The sequence below is a fragment of the Mixophyes fleayi genome, chromosome 11 (genome assembly GCF_038048845.1).
Source record: "Mixophyes fleayi isolate aMixFle1 chromosome 11, aMixFle1.hap1, whole genome shotgun sequence".
NCBI classification, from domain to species: Eukaryota; Metazoa; Chordata; class Amphibia; order Anura; family Limnodynastidae; genus Mixophyes; species Mixophyes fleayi.
Window position 1 is genome coordinate 82,490,494 of NC_134412.1, and position 14,982 is coordinate 82,505,475.

Below are 14,982 nucleotides of genomic sequence, written 5' to 3' on the forward strand. Positions count from 1 at the left end.
TAACATGGTCTGTCCCGTCTCTCCCTCTCACACCTATGAAATTAAAGACAGCTTTACTGGTATAAGTTCCTTCGGGTGTTGTTTTGACATATAACCACCTGCTGCTCTTCTTCTGGTGACTTTATGATCATAATATACCTGTTTTATATAGAAACGCTATTTCTGTGTTTGAATTATAGATATTCAGTAATGTCTAGGCTTTACTGCCATAATAACTAAGAGATGTTATAAAACACTTTATACCTCCACCCATACCGGGTATATCCCCTGTACACAGTGCACTAAATTGTAATCATTCCATTACATACCACCCACTAATAACAGCGCCCTTGTTATAATACCAATGTTGTCTTGTGTTTCAAGTAGTAACATAACAAAAACAGCAAGTGTCCTATTAAAACCGGGACTTCAGCCTTCTTCATGATAAAACTGCTTGTCTTATTATTACATTATCTGTAGCTGTCTATAAGAGGCTAGGTTCTCTGACTATGTATCTGAAAGTCTGCAGAAGAGTGTGTGCCAAACTGTTGGGGTGTACTTATAATTGGCACAGGGGTACGCCTAACCCTCCACCTTCTTGAGTACTTTCCCATTCAATATCTACTTAAACTTTTGCATTGGTAAGTTCTATAACAATTAATATTCTAACTTTCATCATTATCAGATCAACAAAGTACAAATCGCCAATTTAGACTTCTGCAGCAGGAAAAAGTTAATATTTCCGATGCATTTCCAACGTTTTGCGGCCTTCTAAAACCCGTTGCCTAAGACTGTAGCTTTAGTTGGCCCCTAAGATTGTAAGAGTGTTTGGACTTTAAGGTGCAATCACATATATGCCCTCAATTGAAGACCGTGTTTCCAGTTTGATTGACATTACTGTGTGGTAGTATCCCATGACAAGTTTACTTTCGCCATCCTGAAGTATTTGGAAGATCATCAAACTTCTTTAGAATTCATTCAGTCATCACCAGACATCATCGACCTACTGAGATCATCATCGTTACGTAGTCTGTCAGATGGTAGGAAAATGGTTTGTTGATTACTCTATCTCAGTGTTTTGTTTTTATGACATCCGCATTGTTTCCTAACTTCTTTAGCTCAAGATATTTTTTCCCTCCAGTTGTTACATTTAAATATTTCGCTCTATGCACCCCTTCATGATCAGGGATGTAAAGGAAAGAGGTGTACTTGACTGAAAACTAGAGAAGACATCAACATTTTCAGTGGGCTTTGTATGTGATCCGGTCGCCAACCCAAAGGCAAACCACAACGCACAACTAGAGTGTTGATATTTAAACAAGCTCTTAAGTGAAAGTAGTTTCTTGCAACATAATCACTACATGTGCAAATAATAGAAGAAACAATGAGCTGTGAAAATGCTAGAAGTGTTGTAGACATTAGTAGTTGTTTATTAAGAAGGTGGAAATTTGTAGGAGTCCATAACCACTAGAAAGAAGCATAGTAGCAGCGGAATTTTGTTCAAATCGAATTTTGCGGCGGAACACAATACCCTCCAAACAAATACTCCCAAAGCGACAGTAAAAGAAAATGATCAGCCCACAAGTGCAACTGATGCTGTATTCTAAATGTCATGTTGTTCTACTGCTCATGGATGTGTGTATTCTCCTGTGACAATCCGGGATTCAGAATCAGAGTCCAATAGCTGGAAAGGAAGGCAGACCGACATCACTGGAACAATGAATGGTCAGCTGGCCTCGGTACACAGTAAGACAGAACAGTACTAAGGGTGGAGGAGGAGGTGAAGTTGAGGCAGAGCAGTCGCCTCCAGAGGCAGGAGCCTTGAGTTTGAATCTTTACTATATCATGGCCCCCTGAATTATTTCCCCCTGTATTAAGAGTTATATATTATATAATGTGCCCCATAATAGAAAATGTCTGTTCACATATGTAAGTGGAACCAAAAATAAACAGCAACTTTGCAGTACATTGGTACACCAGGGTCTGCCTAAAAAATTCTTACCCTGATTTAATGAAGTAAGAGGGAATTACACAGCTCTTTCCCTTAGAGGAAGGAGAGAGGCTAAGTGGTGAAGACTACCATCTGACTTCCCTGCGTTGTGTGGAGGTCATGTGATATAGAGGAGGTCATGTGATGAGGAGGAGGTCATTGGATGTGGAGGAGGTCATTGGATGTGGAGGAGGTCATGTGATGTGGAGGAGGTCATGTGATGTGGAGGGGGTCATGTGATGTGGAGGGGGTCATTGGATGTGGAGGAGGTCATTGGATGTGGAGGAGGTCATGTGATGTGGAGGAGGTCATGTGATGTGGAGGGGGTCATTGGATGTGGAGGAGGTCATTGGATGTGGAGGAGGTCATATGATGTGGAGGAGGTCTTATGATGTGGAGGGGGTCATTGGATGTGGAGGAGGTCATTGGATGTGGAGGAGGTCATGTGATGTGGAGGAGGTCATGTGATGTGGAGGGGGTCATTGGATGTGGAGGAGGTCATTGGATGTGGAGGAGGTCATGTGATGTGGAGGAGGTCATGTGATGTGGAGGGGGTCATGTGATGTGGAGGGGGTCATTGGATGTGGAGGAGGTCATTGGATGTGGAGGAGGTCATATGATGTGGAGGAGGTCTTATGATGTGGAGGAGGTCATATGATGTGGAGGAGGTCATATGATGTGGAGGAGGTCATGTGACATGGAGGAGGTCATGTGATGTGGCAAATGTCAGCTGCTTCAGGCTAAGAATAAGACAAAATATAACCACATTCTATTAGAACTTTGGCCAGCAGGTGAAGCTCAGCAGGCCATAAAGCAATGAATAAGAGCTGGGGCCAACAGGGCATCAAGATTGAAGAGGACTGTTGGGGCATAAAGCAGGAAGGAGCTGGCTAGGTAGCCAGCTCATCACTGTTTTAGAAACTGTACACTGGGAACAGTAATACCCCTCTGCAGTGGAAGCCTCCAAGACCACCCATTCTGTCAATCAACTGGATACCAGTGTTTTGATGGGAAGCCGCATCAGTGACAGAAAAAGGGGCATTTTAAATGTTGACCGACTGAGCTGGCGGGTAAGGAACGGCATTAATATGCAGCCGGAGAACTATAATGCTATACCAGTGCCTGGCAGTGGAAAACGTGAGAAGGAAGGGAAGAAGTCCATTGAGGTATGACAACATCAAAGAGGAGACGCTTAAAGTTCTATTGGGGGTCACAGTGAGTGTGGAGTGAATATGGTGGAAGCAACCCCGAACCTTGGTGGTGGCAGTAGAACATTTTAACCATGCAGAAGGAGCGGTATAACCTTTCAAATGAGGTCACATGGGTGCAGGCAGCTAAGTTTCTGTCCTTCACACAAGTGCAATCAATGGCAACTGCCTGAGGAAACAATGGGCAGGTACAAGCATCTAACTTGCAGATGAGACTTCAGCTGTAATGACAGAGTAATACAACTCAGTGCAGGTGGGCTGATTAGTTACAGGAAGGGTATGGAACACTGAGTGTCGCGAAAAAATTATTTTTATTTCAATATAATCTATGACCTCCATTTTTTCCACCATAAACTGTCTTTGTATCATTACTTAAAGGGTAGTTGAGTTAAGTTGGGGGCTTGGGAGCTGGGGAATCCATAAATTAGCAATATCTGTACTGATCATTTTGGATAAATTTGAAGGCGTTGGTTTGTTTTTTAATGCATAGAACATGTTTTTTGAGAATTGGATCTAGCGGTCCTTCTGGAAACCATACACTATGATTAGTTTGCAACTGAACGTAATCACAGAATTTTGAAAACTTGCTCACGCCAAACATGATGCTATAATTGCTAAAACTCTCACAGATTTTATCCAGGATCTTGGAAAGGAGAGAGGGCACACCCTGCTGGTTGTGATGTAAGTGGATTCCCTCTGTATGGAACAATTTAGTTTAGTAAGAAATTATTGAAGGCTGAATTTGTCTCATGTATGACTAGCATGCTTATGTGCAGATTTCCTGGCTGAAAATGCACATATAATGAGAGCATTAGTAACATATAACATGTATTTCTTCATGCCTTTCAAAGTGATACATGGATCATTTATACTGGCTTATAATAATGTTACAATCTACATATTAGCAGATTTAACAGGCAGATATGGTATAATTATAATTCCCAACATTGTATAGGTACATCTCCAGCCAGTTCGAGCATCTTTAACAAGAATAATAATGTTATTATTGTACTTTACTATTACTTATGACTTATTATTCGGCCTATTTATGACAGGAGGAAAAGAGTGTTTTATCTATCTCATATCTATCTATCTATCTATCTATCTATCTATCTATCTATCTATTTGATATCTATCTATCTATCTCATATCTATCTATCTATCTATTTGATATCTATCTATCTATCTATCTATCTCATATCTATCTCATATCTATCTCATATCTATCTATCTATCTATCTATCTATCTATCTGTCTGTCTATCTATCTCATAATCTCTTATCTATTTATCTATCTATCTATCTATCTATCTATTTCATATCTATCTATCTATCTTTCTATCTATCTATCTATCTATCCATCTCATATATATCTCATATCTAACTATTTATCTATCTATCTATCTATCTATCTATCTCATATCTATCCATCTATCTATCTATCTTACTATCTATCTATCTATTTGATATCTATCTATCTATCTATCTATCTATCTATCTATCTATATATCTATCTATTTGATATCTATCTATCTATCTATCTATCTATCTATCTATCTATCTATCTATCTATCTCATATCTATCTATCTATCTATCTATCTCATATTTATCTATTTCTCTATCTCATATCAAATAGTTAACCCGCCAGCGAAAGCTTTCGCCATGTTTCGTGAAGCATGGGGAAACCTATGAAAGCAGAGAATAATAACGGGAAAAAATGCTTTGTTACTTTAATAGTTCTTTTACCGCTGCCAGGCAGCATCGCCGGGCAGCTGAGTATCAGTGAGTGGCTCGGTTGAGGTTTATTGGTAGATTGCAGTAAAAGAAGATTTTCTATCGCCGATAAGCGGAGACAGAAAATCTATGTTACCGCCAGAAAATTAATCAATAGATGTCTTAGTGCCTGGTAATGTATATACAGGTCAAACTCCTCGTGCCCTGACGGATTCTGCTGACCAGTCTCGTGCTTGGTCTTCTGCACTAATTTAACATCCAAGTAAAGGAAGAGTAATGTACGCTTTTCTGAACACAGCAGTAGTCAGTGATACTGACCTAAAGCCAGCACGGTGGCTCAGTGGTTAGCAGTTCTGCCTTACAGCACTGGGGTCATGAGTTCAATTCCCGACTGTGGCCTTATTTGTGAGGAGTTTGTATGTTCTATCTGTATTTGCGTGGGTTTCCTCCGGGTGCTCCGGTTTCCTCCCACACTCCAAAAACATACTGGTAGGTTAATTGGCTACTAACAAATTGACCCTAGTATGTGTGTGTGTTAGGGAATTTAGACTGTAATCCCCAATGGGGCAGGGACTGATGTGAGTTCTCTGTACAGCGCTGCGGAATTAGTGGCGCTATATTGATGATGAATGGGCCTTTTTATAACCTTCTTTTACTATCCCCATAGGTATTTTATTATGCAGTCATATCCAGGAGCAAATGAGGCATTGATGAGACTTTTCTACAGTTAACGGAGAAGCATTTAAAGAGCATCTTAGGAGCCCAAAAATTTTCAAATATGCTGAAAAATACAGGAAAGAGTATCAGATATAATGAGGAGTCCCTCAACAGACAAATATGGACAAACCGGACGCCTTCTCAAAGAAAACATACAGTAACCAGAAGAAAAAAACCACTCAAAAACACAACTCCTTAAAATAATCAAAGTGCCTTTCATTACGATGAAACGCTGGTTGCTACGTTTGGGACAAGAAGAGGTTAATGTATCTGACCTCCACACACTGGTCTAACGTTTCTGTTTAACTAGAGATTAGCCAGAATATATGCAAACATAAGCATTTATCAGCCTTACAGAGTCTTGTCTGTCCTCCTCCTGGATACCAGGCTCCCTGTCCTCAGAGTGGGCAAACGTAAATATTATTAACCTAGATGAAGTGGGTGACTTCTGAAAGTGCAAATAGAGGAGTTGGGTTTGGAATTTCCTGTTAGATTGTCCAGTCGACTCCCGCTCACATTCCTAATTTTTTTTTATAAACACCCAACCTCTACCAAGTGTTCCATTTTTTAATGCGGGGTGGAGGGGGAGCAGACGGGCTCTGGATTAATTTAAAAAAAAAAAAAAAAAAAAGCCCAGGGTGAGTTATGAAGGAATTATAACATTCTAGCCCATCGGTGTTTAACCTGTTGTATGCCAACTTGCATTCCGAACCCCCAATGTCACCCTACTCTACAACGAGGGACAGAGGAATAAGAAATCTGGATTCTGTTCTCCAAATTAGGACATTGCTGCCTTTTTTTTGTCCAGCAGATGTTCATCACTTAGGGGATACAAACAGTTTTGCTAAATAGCAGGTACAGTTAATGAATAACATGACCTGCCGACAATCTGCAACCCATTGAAAACATTAGCAAGCAGATCACATGATGAGAAAGAAATAACTTGCATAATGGTTTGGGTTTTTTTTTTCTTTCTTTCTTTTAATTGAGGGAGACTGCAGTCTGAATAAAATTGAATTGTTAATTGCACTAATGCACTTGTAATTTTTTTTGTGTCTTGGCAAATAAGAAACGGGCGGACTTCTGGCTCCTAAGAGGCTCACGTGGCCTACTTATAACTAGCGCGGAGAAGTATAGATAAGCAGAGATAAGTATCAATTAACTTAGAGGAGTGGTGTCAGGAGATCTTCTGCTTCACAGCTCTGAGGTCATGACTTTAATTCCTGACCATGGCCTTATCTGTGTGGAGTTTGTATGTTTGCGTGGGTTTCCTCCGGGTGCTCCGGGTTCCTCACACACTCCAAAAACATACTGGTAGGTTAATTGGCTGCTATTAAATTGCCCTTAGTCTCTCTTGGTCTGTGTGTGTTAGGGGATTTAGATTGTAAGCACCAATGGGGCAGTGACTGATATGAGTGAGTTCTCTCTGTACAGCGCTGCGGAATTAGTGGCGCTATATAAATAAATAGATGATGATCCCCGCTGCCCGTAAAGATAGGGGGCCACATGACCTATCACCATTTATTTATATAGCGCCACTAATTCCGCAGCGCTCTACAGAGAGCTCACTCACATCATTCCCTGCCCCATTGGGTCTTACAGTCTAAATTCCCTAAAATACACAGACTAGAGTCAATTTGTTAGCAGCCAATTAACCTACCAGTAGTTATTCTGACCATCTACTTCATGTTAAACATTACCATCTCTGTCCTGTACTTGATCTGCATTACTGAGTTATCTGTGTAGACTTTTGCTAAATAGTAGATGCCTGGTCTTTGAATTATTTTGGATTTTAGGTATTTTGTACCGTGCTACGGACTGTTGCTGTATGTGTATTGTAACTATCCCTTTAGCAGATGAGAATGTGCGACACCTAAATACATACTCGATAATGCATGCTCTTTATATACCCCTGCCAGGAAATCAGAGTTAAGGATAAGAAAGGATACTCTGTTGTACCTACCATGGAGACTACGAGGGGTTATTTATTAATAAACAACAAAAATACAACTATCAACCAATCTCACTTTGTTTTCATTCTCTAACATGAATGAGATTGATCCAAGCTAAATGCTGATTGGTTGGTGGTCATTAGTCCTAACCAGTTTGTCTGTTGTCGTATGTTCTGGACTTTTGACCCAATGTGGGTGAATCAAGGGGTGGGTGACTTTTGTACCACCATCTCCCCTTTATATTCACTTCCCATGCCGTTTATCTGAGTACAGCAACTGGTGCTCACACAGCAAGACGTGTCAGCTCTTCCAGAATCCCTGTGCAGCTCCTACATTCGGTTTGGCAGCGGTCAGGCGCCTGGCTTCAGGTAAAAGTGCATGTCCTAGAATAAGCTACATGGGGGCAGGATACAAACAATCTTCTGCTGAATCATAAATACTTTTTGCCCTTCCATTTAATGCATAATTTACTGCAATCTAGCCCATGTGGCAGGGATTAATATTATTATTATTATTATTATTATTATTATTGTTATTTATAAGCTTTATAGGGTTAATACAGAATCTAGAATTCAGCTGCTCCAGGTAGTGTGGTCAATTGTGTGATTGGCATTTCTTTGTTTGACAGCAATCCTAAAATGAGTATGTAAACTATAGTAACTTTGTCCCTGTGCAGCCTAATCAGAGTCATGTAACACTCAGTTGTGTTGTCTGTGGGCGACAGGTTAATGCGCCGAACTCCTTTGTCTAGGAATTGTCACGTAGGGAAGCAGGAAGGACGTGGGGAGAGGTAGAAAGGAACATTTTTGAAAAGGTACGCAATGCAGCAGCTGATTAAGTTTAGAACAACAGCCCACATTTGGAATCACATGCACTGGTTAGTGCAGTACGTGACCACTCTGCCTGACACCTGTGCCAAGTCCGCAGTGTGTACTAGCGTAAGAGAGACCACCGGTTCTCCAATGACTGGCGTAACAGGGAGCTGTGTGTTTCCCAGTTAACGGATAAACATCCCAAGACTGATGGTGCCGCTGTCATACGCTGGGCTGCAAAGGCAGAGCTCAGCGTTTAACCCCGTCACTGACAAATCTATGCAACCAAACCCAACATTAACACTTCAAGTATTAGAGTTCACAGACTGTAGAGGAAGTATATATTAATTACACATATGTATGTACAGGAGGTTACATAAAGACTTAAATGGTCATATAGTCAGTCTGTGCAAACCCTGAAACTGAGATAGATAGATAGATAGATAGATAGATAGATAGATAGATAGATAGATAGAAGATAGATAGATAGATAGATAGATAGGTATGAGATATAGACAGACAGATATGATGTAGATAGATCTATATGTAGATAGATAGATAGACGGACAGATAGATAGGACGGATGGACAGATAGATAGGAAATAGATAGATAGATAGATATGAGCTGGATAGATAGATAGACAGATAGACAGATAGATAGATAGATAGATAGATAGATAGATAGATAGATAGATAGATAGATAGGAGATGGATAAATAGATAGATAGATATGAGCTGGATAGATAGATAGATAGATAGATAGATAGATAGATAGATAGATAGATAGATATGAGCTGGATAGATAGATAGATAGATAGATAGATAGATAGATATAAGCTGGATAGATAGATAGATAGATAGATATGAGCTAGATAGATAGATAGATAGATAGATAGATAGATAGATAGATATGAGCTGGATAGATAGATAGATAGATAGATAGATAGGAGATGGATAAATAGATCGATAGATAGATAGATAGATAGATAGATAGATAGATAGATAGATAGATATGAGCTAGATAGATAGATAGCTAGATAGATAGATATGAGCTAGATAGATAGATAGATAGATAGATAGATAGATAGATAGATAGATAGATATGAGCTGGATAGATAGATAGATAGATAGATAGATATGAGCTGGATAGATAGATAGATAGATAGATAGATAGATAGATAGATAGATAGATAGATAGATAGATATGAGCTGGATAGATAGATAGATAGATAGACAATAAATGTGAGTTTATGTTACACATTTATGTATATAATGTGTCAGTCTTTATTTGAAGCCCTAATAATGTTACTGTGTACTGCCTCTTTCTCCAACTGGTGTACACTATGTTTACCTATACTCTAAGCTAAAATGTAAACACTATACATAGCCACTGACTAATCTGTGTTATAATGTATGCATGTGTACAGTATGTGTTTGCTTCACCCTCTAATAACCCGCACTAGTCACCTGCCTCCCGGATGTGTTCTGGGACTGCACATTCCTTGTGTCCCTTCTGTGTGTGTGATGACCATACGGTACACAAACACTCCTGCGCTGACCCAACAAACACTTTACAGGCGTTCATAGAAACATTTTATTGTTATTCTACTTCAAATGAAACAGCACAAATGTGCCAACAGCTCTGCGTGACTGTGTGTAAGATGATATTGAGCAGACAGCCGAAGCTTTACCTGACATAACCTTCAGGGCTTCCTTCGGTAAAACTATTTTCCCTTTGCATCAATTATGCCACCACTTGTAAACATGTAGGAGCTGCACAGATAGTGAAAAAAAGTGCTTTACTATATCCTCGATGGGGGCAAATTTATATATAGCCCTGTTCATCTCTGGGTCTCTGTAAAACCACAAAATGATAAAACATGAGGTTAAAACACTAATCAGTTACCACATTCTGAGGGTAATCAGAGCCCAGCTGAAAATTCTGTCCAAATATATTAAACGGAAATTATCCAAGATGATATGTCTTATTATCCCTATACACTTATTATTATCACTATGCTCTTGTTATTATTATCCCTACATTCTCATTATTATCCATATACTCTTATTATCCCTATACTGTTGTTATTATCCCTACACTCTCTTTATTATCCATATACTCTTATTATTATCCATATACTCTTATTATCCCTATACTGTTATTGCTATCCATATGCTCTTGTTATTATCCCACTAATGTTATTATTATCCCTATACTGTTGTTATTATCCATATACTATTATTATTATTATCCATATACTGTTGTTATTATGCCTATACTGTTATTATTATCCCAATACTGTTATTATTATCCCTATACTCTTATTATTATTACTATACTCTACGGCTATCATCATCATTTATTTATATAGCGCCACTGATTCCGCAGCGCTGTACAGAGAACTCACTCACATCAGTCCCTGCCCCATTGGAGCTTACAGTCTAAATTCCCTAACATACACACACAGACAGACAGACAGTCTAGGGTCAATTTGATAGCAGCCTACTAATATGTTTGGATATGTTCACAATAACGTTGGAAATGCTGCAAGGTGGGCAAACCATGGTATCAAGTCCTGCCCACCCTAGTAAACGCTGAGTGGCAGGGGCATGTTAACGCAACTATCCCATCACTGCCACTCCATGTGTACTTGGATGAGTGGAAATTGATTATGCAACTGTCCCACCAACTTTTCACCAGTCCTCCAATCCCGCTCACTCCATCTTTTACTGCCTTGTCTTCCGGATCTCCTAGAAGCGACATTGGAAAAGTCTAGAGTAGGATCTATAGACAATTGTATATTTTTCAACTCCATTGACCCCCCCTCTCCGATGCACTGAAATGGAACAAGAAGCGTTTAAAAATAATGCACCACCAGCAACGCATGTTAAATGCACCCAAAAAAACGCATATATTTATGGTCTCATTTGTTACATTCATTTACATGCACTTAGCTGGCATTACTAAACACGTTACATGCATAATTTTAACACCAATGGATATTAAGCCTAAGTCAGAGGCAGCAATCAGCAGTTGCAGGTTTGTAGCACTATAAAAATAGAATGCTACTAATATCATCATCATCAACATTTATTTATTTAGCCCCACTGATCCTGCAGCGCTGTACAGAGAACTCACTCACATCAGTCCCTGCCCCATTGGAGCTTACAGTCTAAGAGAGAGGAGAGAGGAGAGAGAGAGAGAGAGAGAGAGAGAGAGAGAGAGAGAGTAGGGTCAATTTTTTTCTTTTTGATAACAGCCAATTAACCTACTGTAAAAAAATAAACTGTATACAAGTTTTCCACACGTTTATAAATATATATATATATATATATATATATATATATATATATATATATAATGTTCTCTTAATTTGCAGACACAGTTGCACGTTAGGCACATGCAAACATTTATGCACCTGAACAGTTAGTAAATACACATTTTATTACTATTTAATTTCCTAAGCAATTGGCTGCACGGCATTAACACTATTATATAATAGTAATGAGTCATAGATTAATCCCACACACACTCCCCCCCTCTCTCACACACTCCCCCTCTTCCGGGGTCCCAGCCTCACTGGGGCTGTTGCCCTTTTAAGAAGCAGGACCAGGAGGTAGGCGTCAGACGTGACGACACAGCCCTACCCATTCATATAAACTTGCCTCCCCGTAGAAGTGGAGAGGAATTACACACTGGGTAGTGAGTGCAGAGGGAAGACACGCACAGGACACAACCAGCTGCCTCTGTACAGATCAGCCTGGAATGCTCTAAATAATACAATCATAATAGGACTCAGCAAAGTCTGTGACAATGTGGGGGGAAGCTGCCTGCCAGGCATTTAGGAGCATGAGATGAACTCCTGCAGAGGTAAGAGCTGGCTCTGTGCATTGCCTTGTCCTTTCATTAATCTCAGTCAAACCTTGGACTTGTCTGAACACTGAATAATATTGTACAATGGTAGAAACAATATTGCAGAATTTTTTAAATAATATTGTACAATGGTAGAAACAATATTGCAGAATTTAAAAAAATAATATTGTACAGTGGTAGAATCAATATTGAAGATTTTTTTTTACATAATATTGTACAGTAGTAGAATTAGAATGTTGCAGAATTCTGAAGAATATTGTACATTGTTAGGATATATATTATGTGTGTGTATGGGACATACAGACACATACCTATGGTCTGCAATTATTTTGTCGTCCACTTGAGTGTAAGCTCTTTAGGTCAAGGTCTCCTGTCTGTTACTTGTCTTTAGATCGGATCCCTCTCTTCTGTCCTACATCTATAGGTGTGATTTATTAATAAACCCATATCTAGATAACCATACATCTGTATGGCTGGGGTTGTATGATGTGTGTACCATGCTGTGTTTGTGGTCTGGCTCCATTGTGGCACATTGGGCTTCTGTTTGTCCCTTGTTTGGCTGGCTAGGAGTGCAGTGGCATTAAGGGTAGTAACACAGGAGGTTAGCTATGGTTGTTCCAAATTAAAAATTCTCTAAATTATTCTCTCCTTTCACCCTGGAATTGTCATCTAGCATTAAGATTGCATTTAACATAAGTACAGATAAATATAGGAGGGAAAACGTATATTCTATACACTTTAGATCTACATAGGTGTACATGTTCTCTAGAAGCATGCTTATAATATTATTATAATCTTAAATTTTTTGGTATATTTTATTTTCCATTTTATCAGATCTAAGAACCCTTTTAAATGATGCCTACATTTTTTTTTTATTTATTTTTTAAACCTAAAACTCTTTTTAATAACACCCTACAGGATTACTGTACACTTTATAATCTCAGCATATGTGTGTAAACTCCAATGTGATTCATTGCACATACCAAACATGTTACACTTTTTTTTGTGTGTGTTTGTGTTGGCAATTGTGAAAGAACAAAATGAATTTCAACAGGGGGAAAAAAAAATAAAATTAATAAATGTTGAAAAGTTAATTCAAAATTTTAAGTAGGTTGAGGGATTGAAGTGTCACTTTAAGGGGGTGTGTCACTGGCTAAAGGTGCACCTGCCACACAGGTATAACAAGAATGGTTGCTAAGCGACTGTCAGGGGTGAAGAAAGGTGAGGTTGGGTTTTTTTTTTTTTTTTGGTTTTTTTTTTATTTTATTTTACAGGCTGGTGGCTTGTTTATTTCAGGATGTATTCTGAAGCAATCAGCATTGTAAACATAAAATGTGGACTATGAACCTGCCCATTGCTCTATATACATACATTGGTTGTCTAAAGTTCTCCTTTATGGTATAGGATTCTCAAACTCCTTTTAGTATAGCCCATCTGGAAAGGTGTTTATTTACAGTCCGTGTAAATGATTGGTCAGACGATCCACGACTCCTTGCAGAACGCGTTAAGAGTTGCAGTTTTGCAGGGAAAGAATATTGCTTTAGTAGACTAATCGCCTGTCATTGCAATCTCTTTCTGACGTGTTGCAAAAATAATAATTATAATGCATCCTTGTTGGATCTAGTCCTGTAGGGCCCATTAATAACTGACAGCTTGCACGATTGATAGTAGCTGGGCTGTTGGCATGATGTGACTAGGACATAGGTGAGCCATAATTGTGACTCGCTGATCAGTATCTCGCTAAGGTACAATAAATAATAGATATAATCTCCAATTATATTGACATGCACCTAGTCATGATGTTGGTGCAGTTTCTTCATTCAGTAAATAAAAAAAAAAAAAATGCAAAGTATAAGTGCTCTTATTATTACACTTGTACCTTTTACCCATTAGCAGATATGATTTAATATTTACTATTATGACATAAGAGTGCTGTATAACACAGGATGTACACATAAGCAATTATGAAGATTAACTATTATAAATATATAGTAGTGTTATTTAAGATCACCCCACTCCCAATATTTGCCAGGATTTATGTTTATACAATTTTTTATTTATTTTTATGTTTTTGTTTTTAACTTCCAACAAATGGCAACATTTTGGGGTCTAACTCGCATATTATAGTAATCTGCAAATAACTATAAATATAAGTGTTCTAATAGTGTATACAAACAGAAATATTAATCCTTTTTAAGCGTGGTGACAGTACAGTGCTTTAGTTTAGAACTTAAAGATTGTTATGCTGTAGTTATAGTGTAATTTATGGTAAATGGGTAACTACGTGTGTGTGCATGTATATAAACATACACTTGGTTATTTATTTAGTGAATATTGCTTATCTGTGGAGGTAAATTGTGGTAGGAGTCTATGTCCATTACGCGGACCAGAGGACATAGTTTGACCAACTCTTATTCCCATTTTCAAACCCATAGTTGACCGGCTGCTGTCTTTACAAGACTCAAAACTACTTGATGTGGACCTAGAGTACCGGTTAAGGAAGGTGGTCTAGCTTCTACGCTACCGACCTATCCGCAATCCATTGGTTTTGCCTGAATGCGGTACTACTGGTTCTGTGTCCAATTAGACACAGACTGTTTTTTTTTTTTATTAATGGCAATCTGGTTTTGATCTGCTGGAGAAATTATCAGGACAACTTGTTGCAATTGACCAAAATGCCCATCCTGATTGCCCTTAATGTGGCTTACCTGGCAGA

The 14,982-nt window shown here is 38.7% G+C and overlaps 1 protein-coding gene across 2 annotated transcripts in view; it reads left to right on the forward strand.

Moving 5' to 3' along the window:
- The first annotated feature begins 7,841 nt into the window (after window positions 1-7,841).
- Window positions 7,842-14,982, forward strand: part of ERRFI1 (ERBB receptor feedback inhibitor 1) — a 16,826-nt gene continuing 9,685 nt past the window's right edge. Inside the window, exon 1 of one of the 2 annotated variants that reach the window (XM_075189971.1) lies at window positions 7,842-7,948. The gene's annotated coding sequence lies outside the window, so the exon portion shown is untranslated. Of the gene's footprint in view, window positions 7,949-12,066; window positions 12,264-14,982 lie in introns of those variants that run through there. The other variant, XM_075189970.1, reaches the window with a different exon arrangement.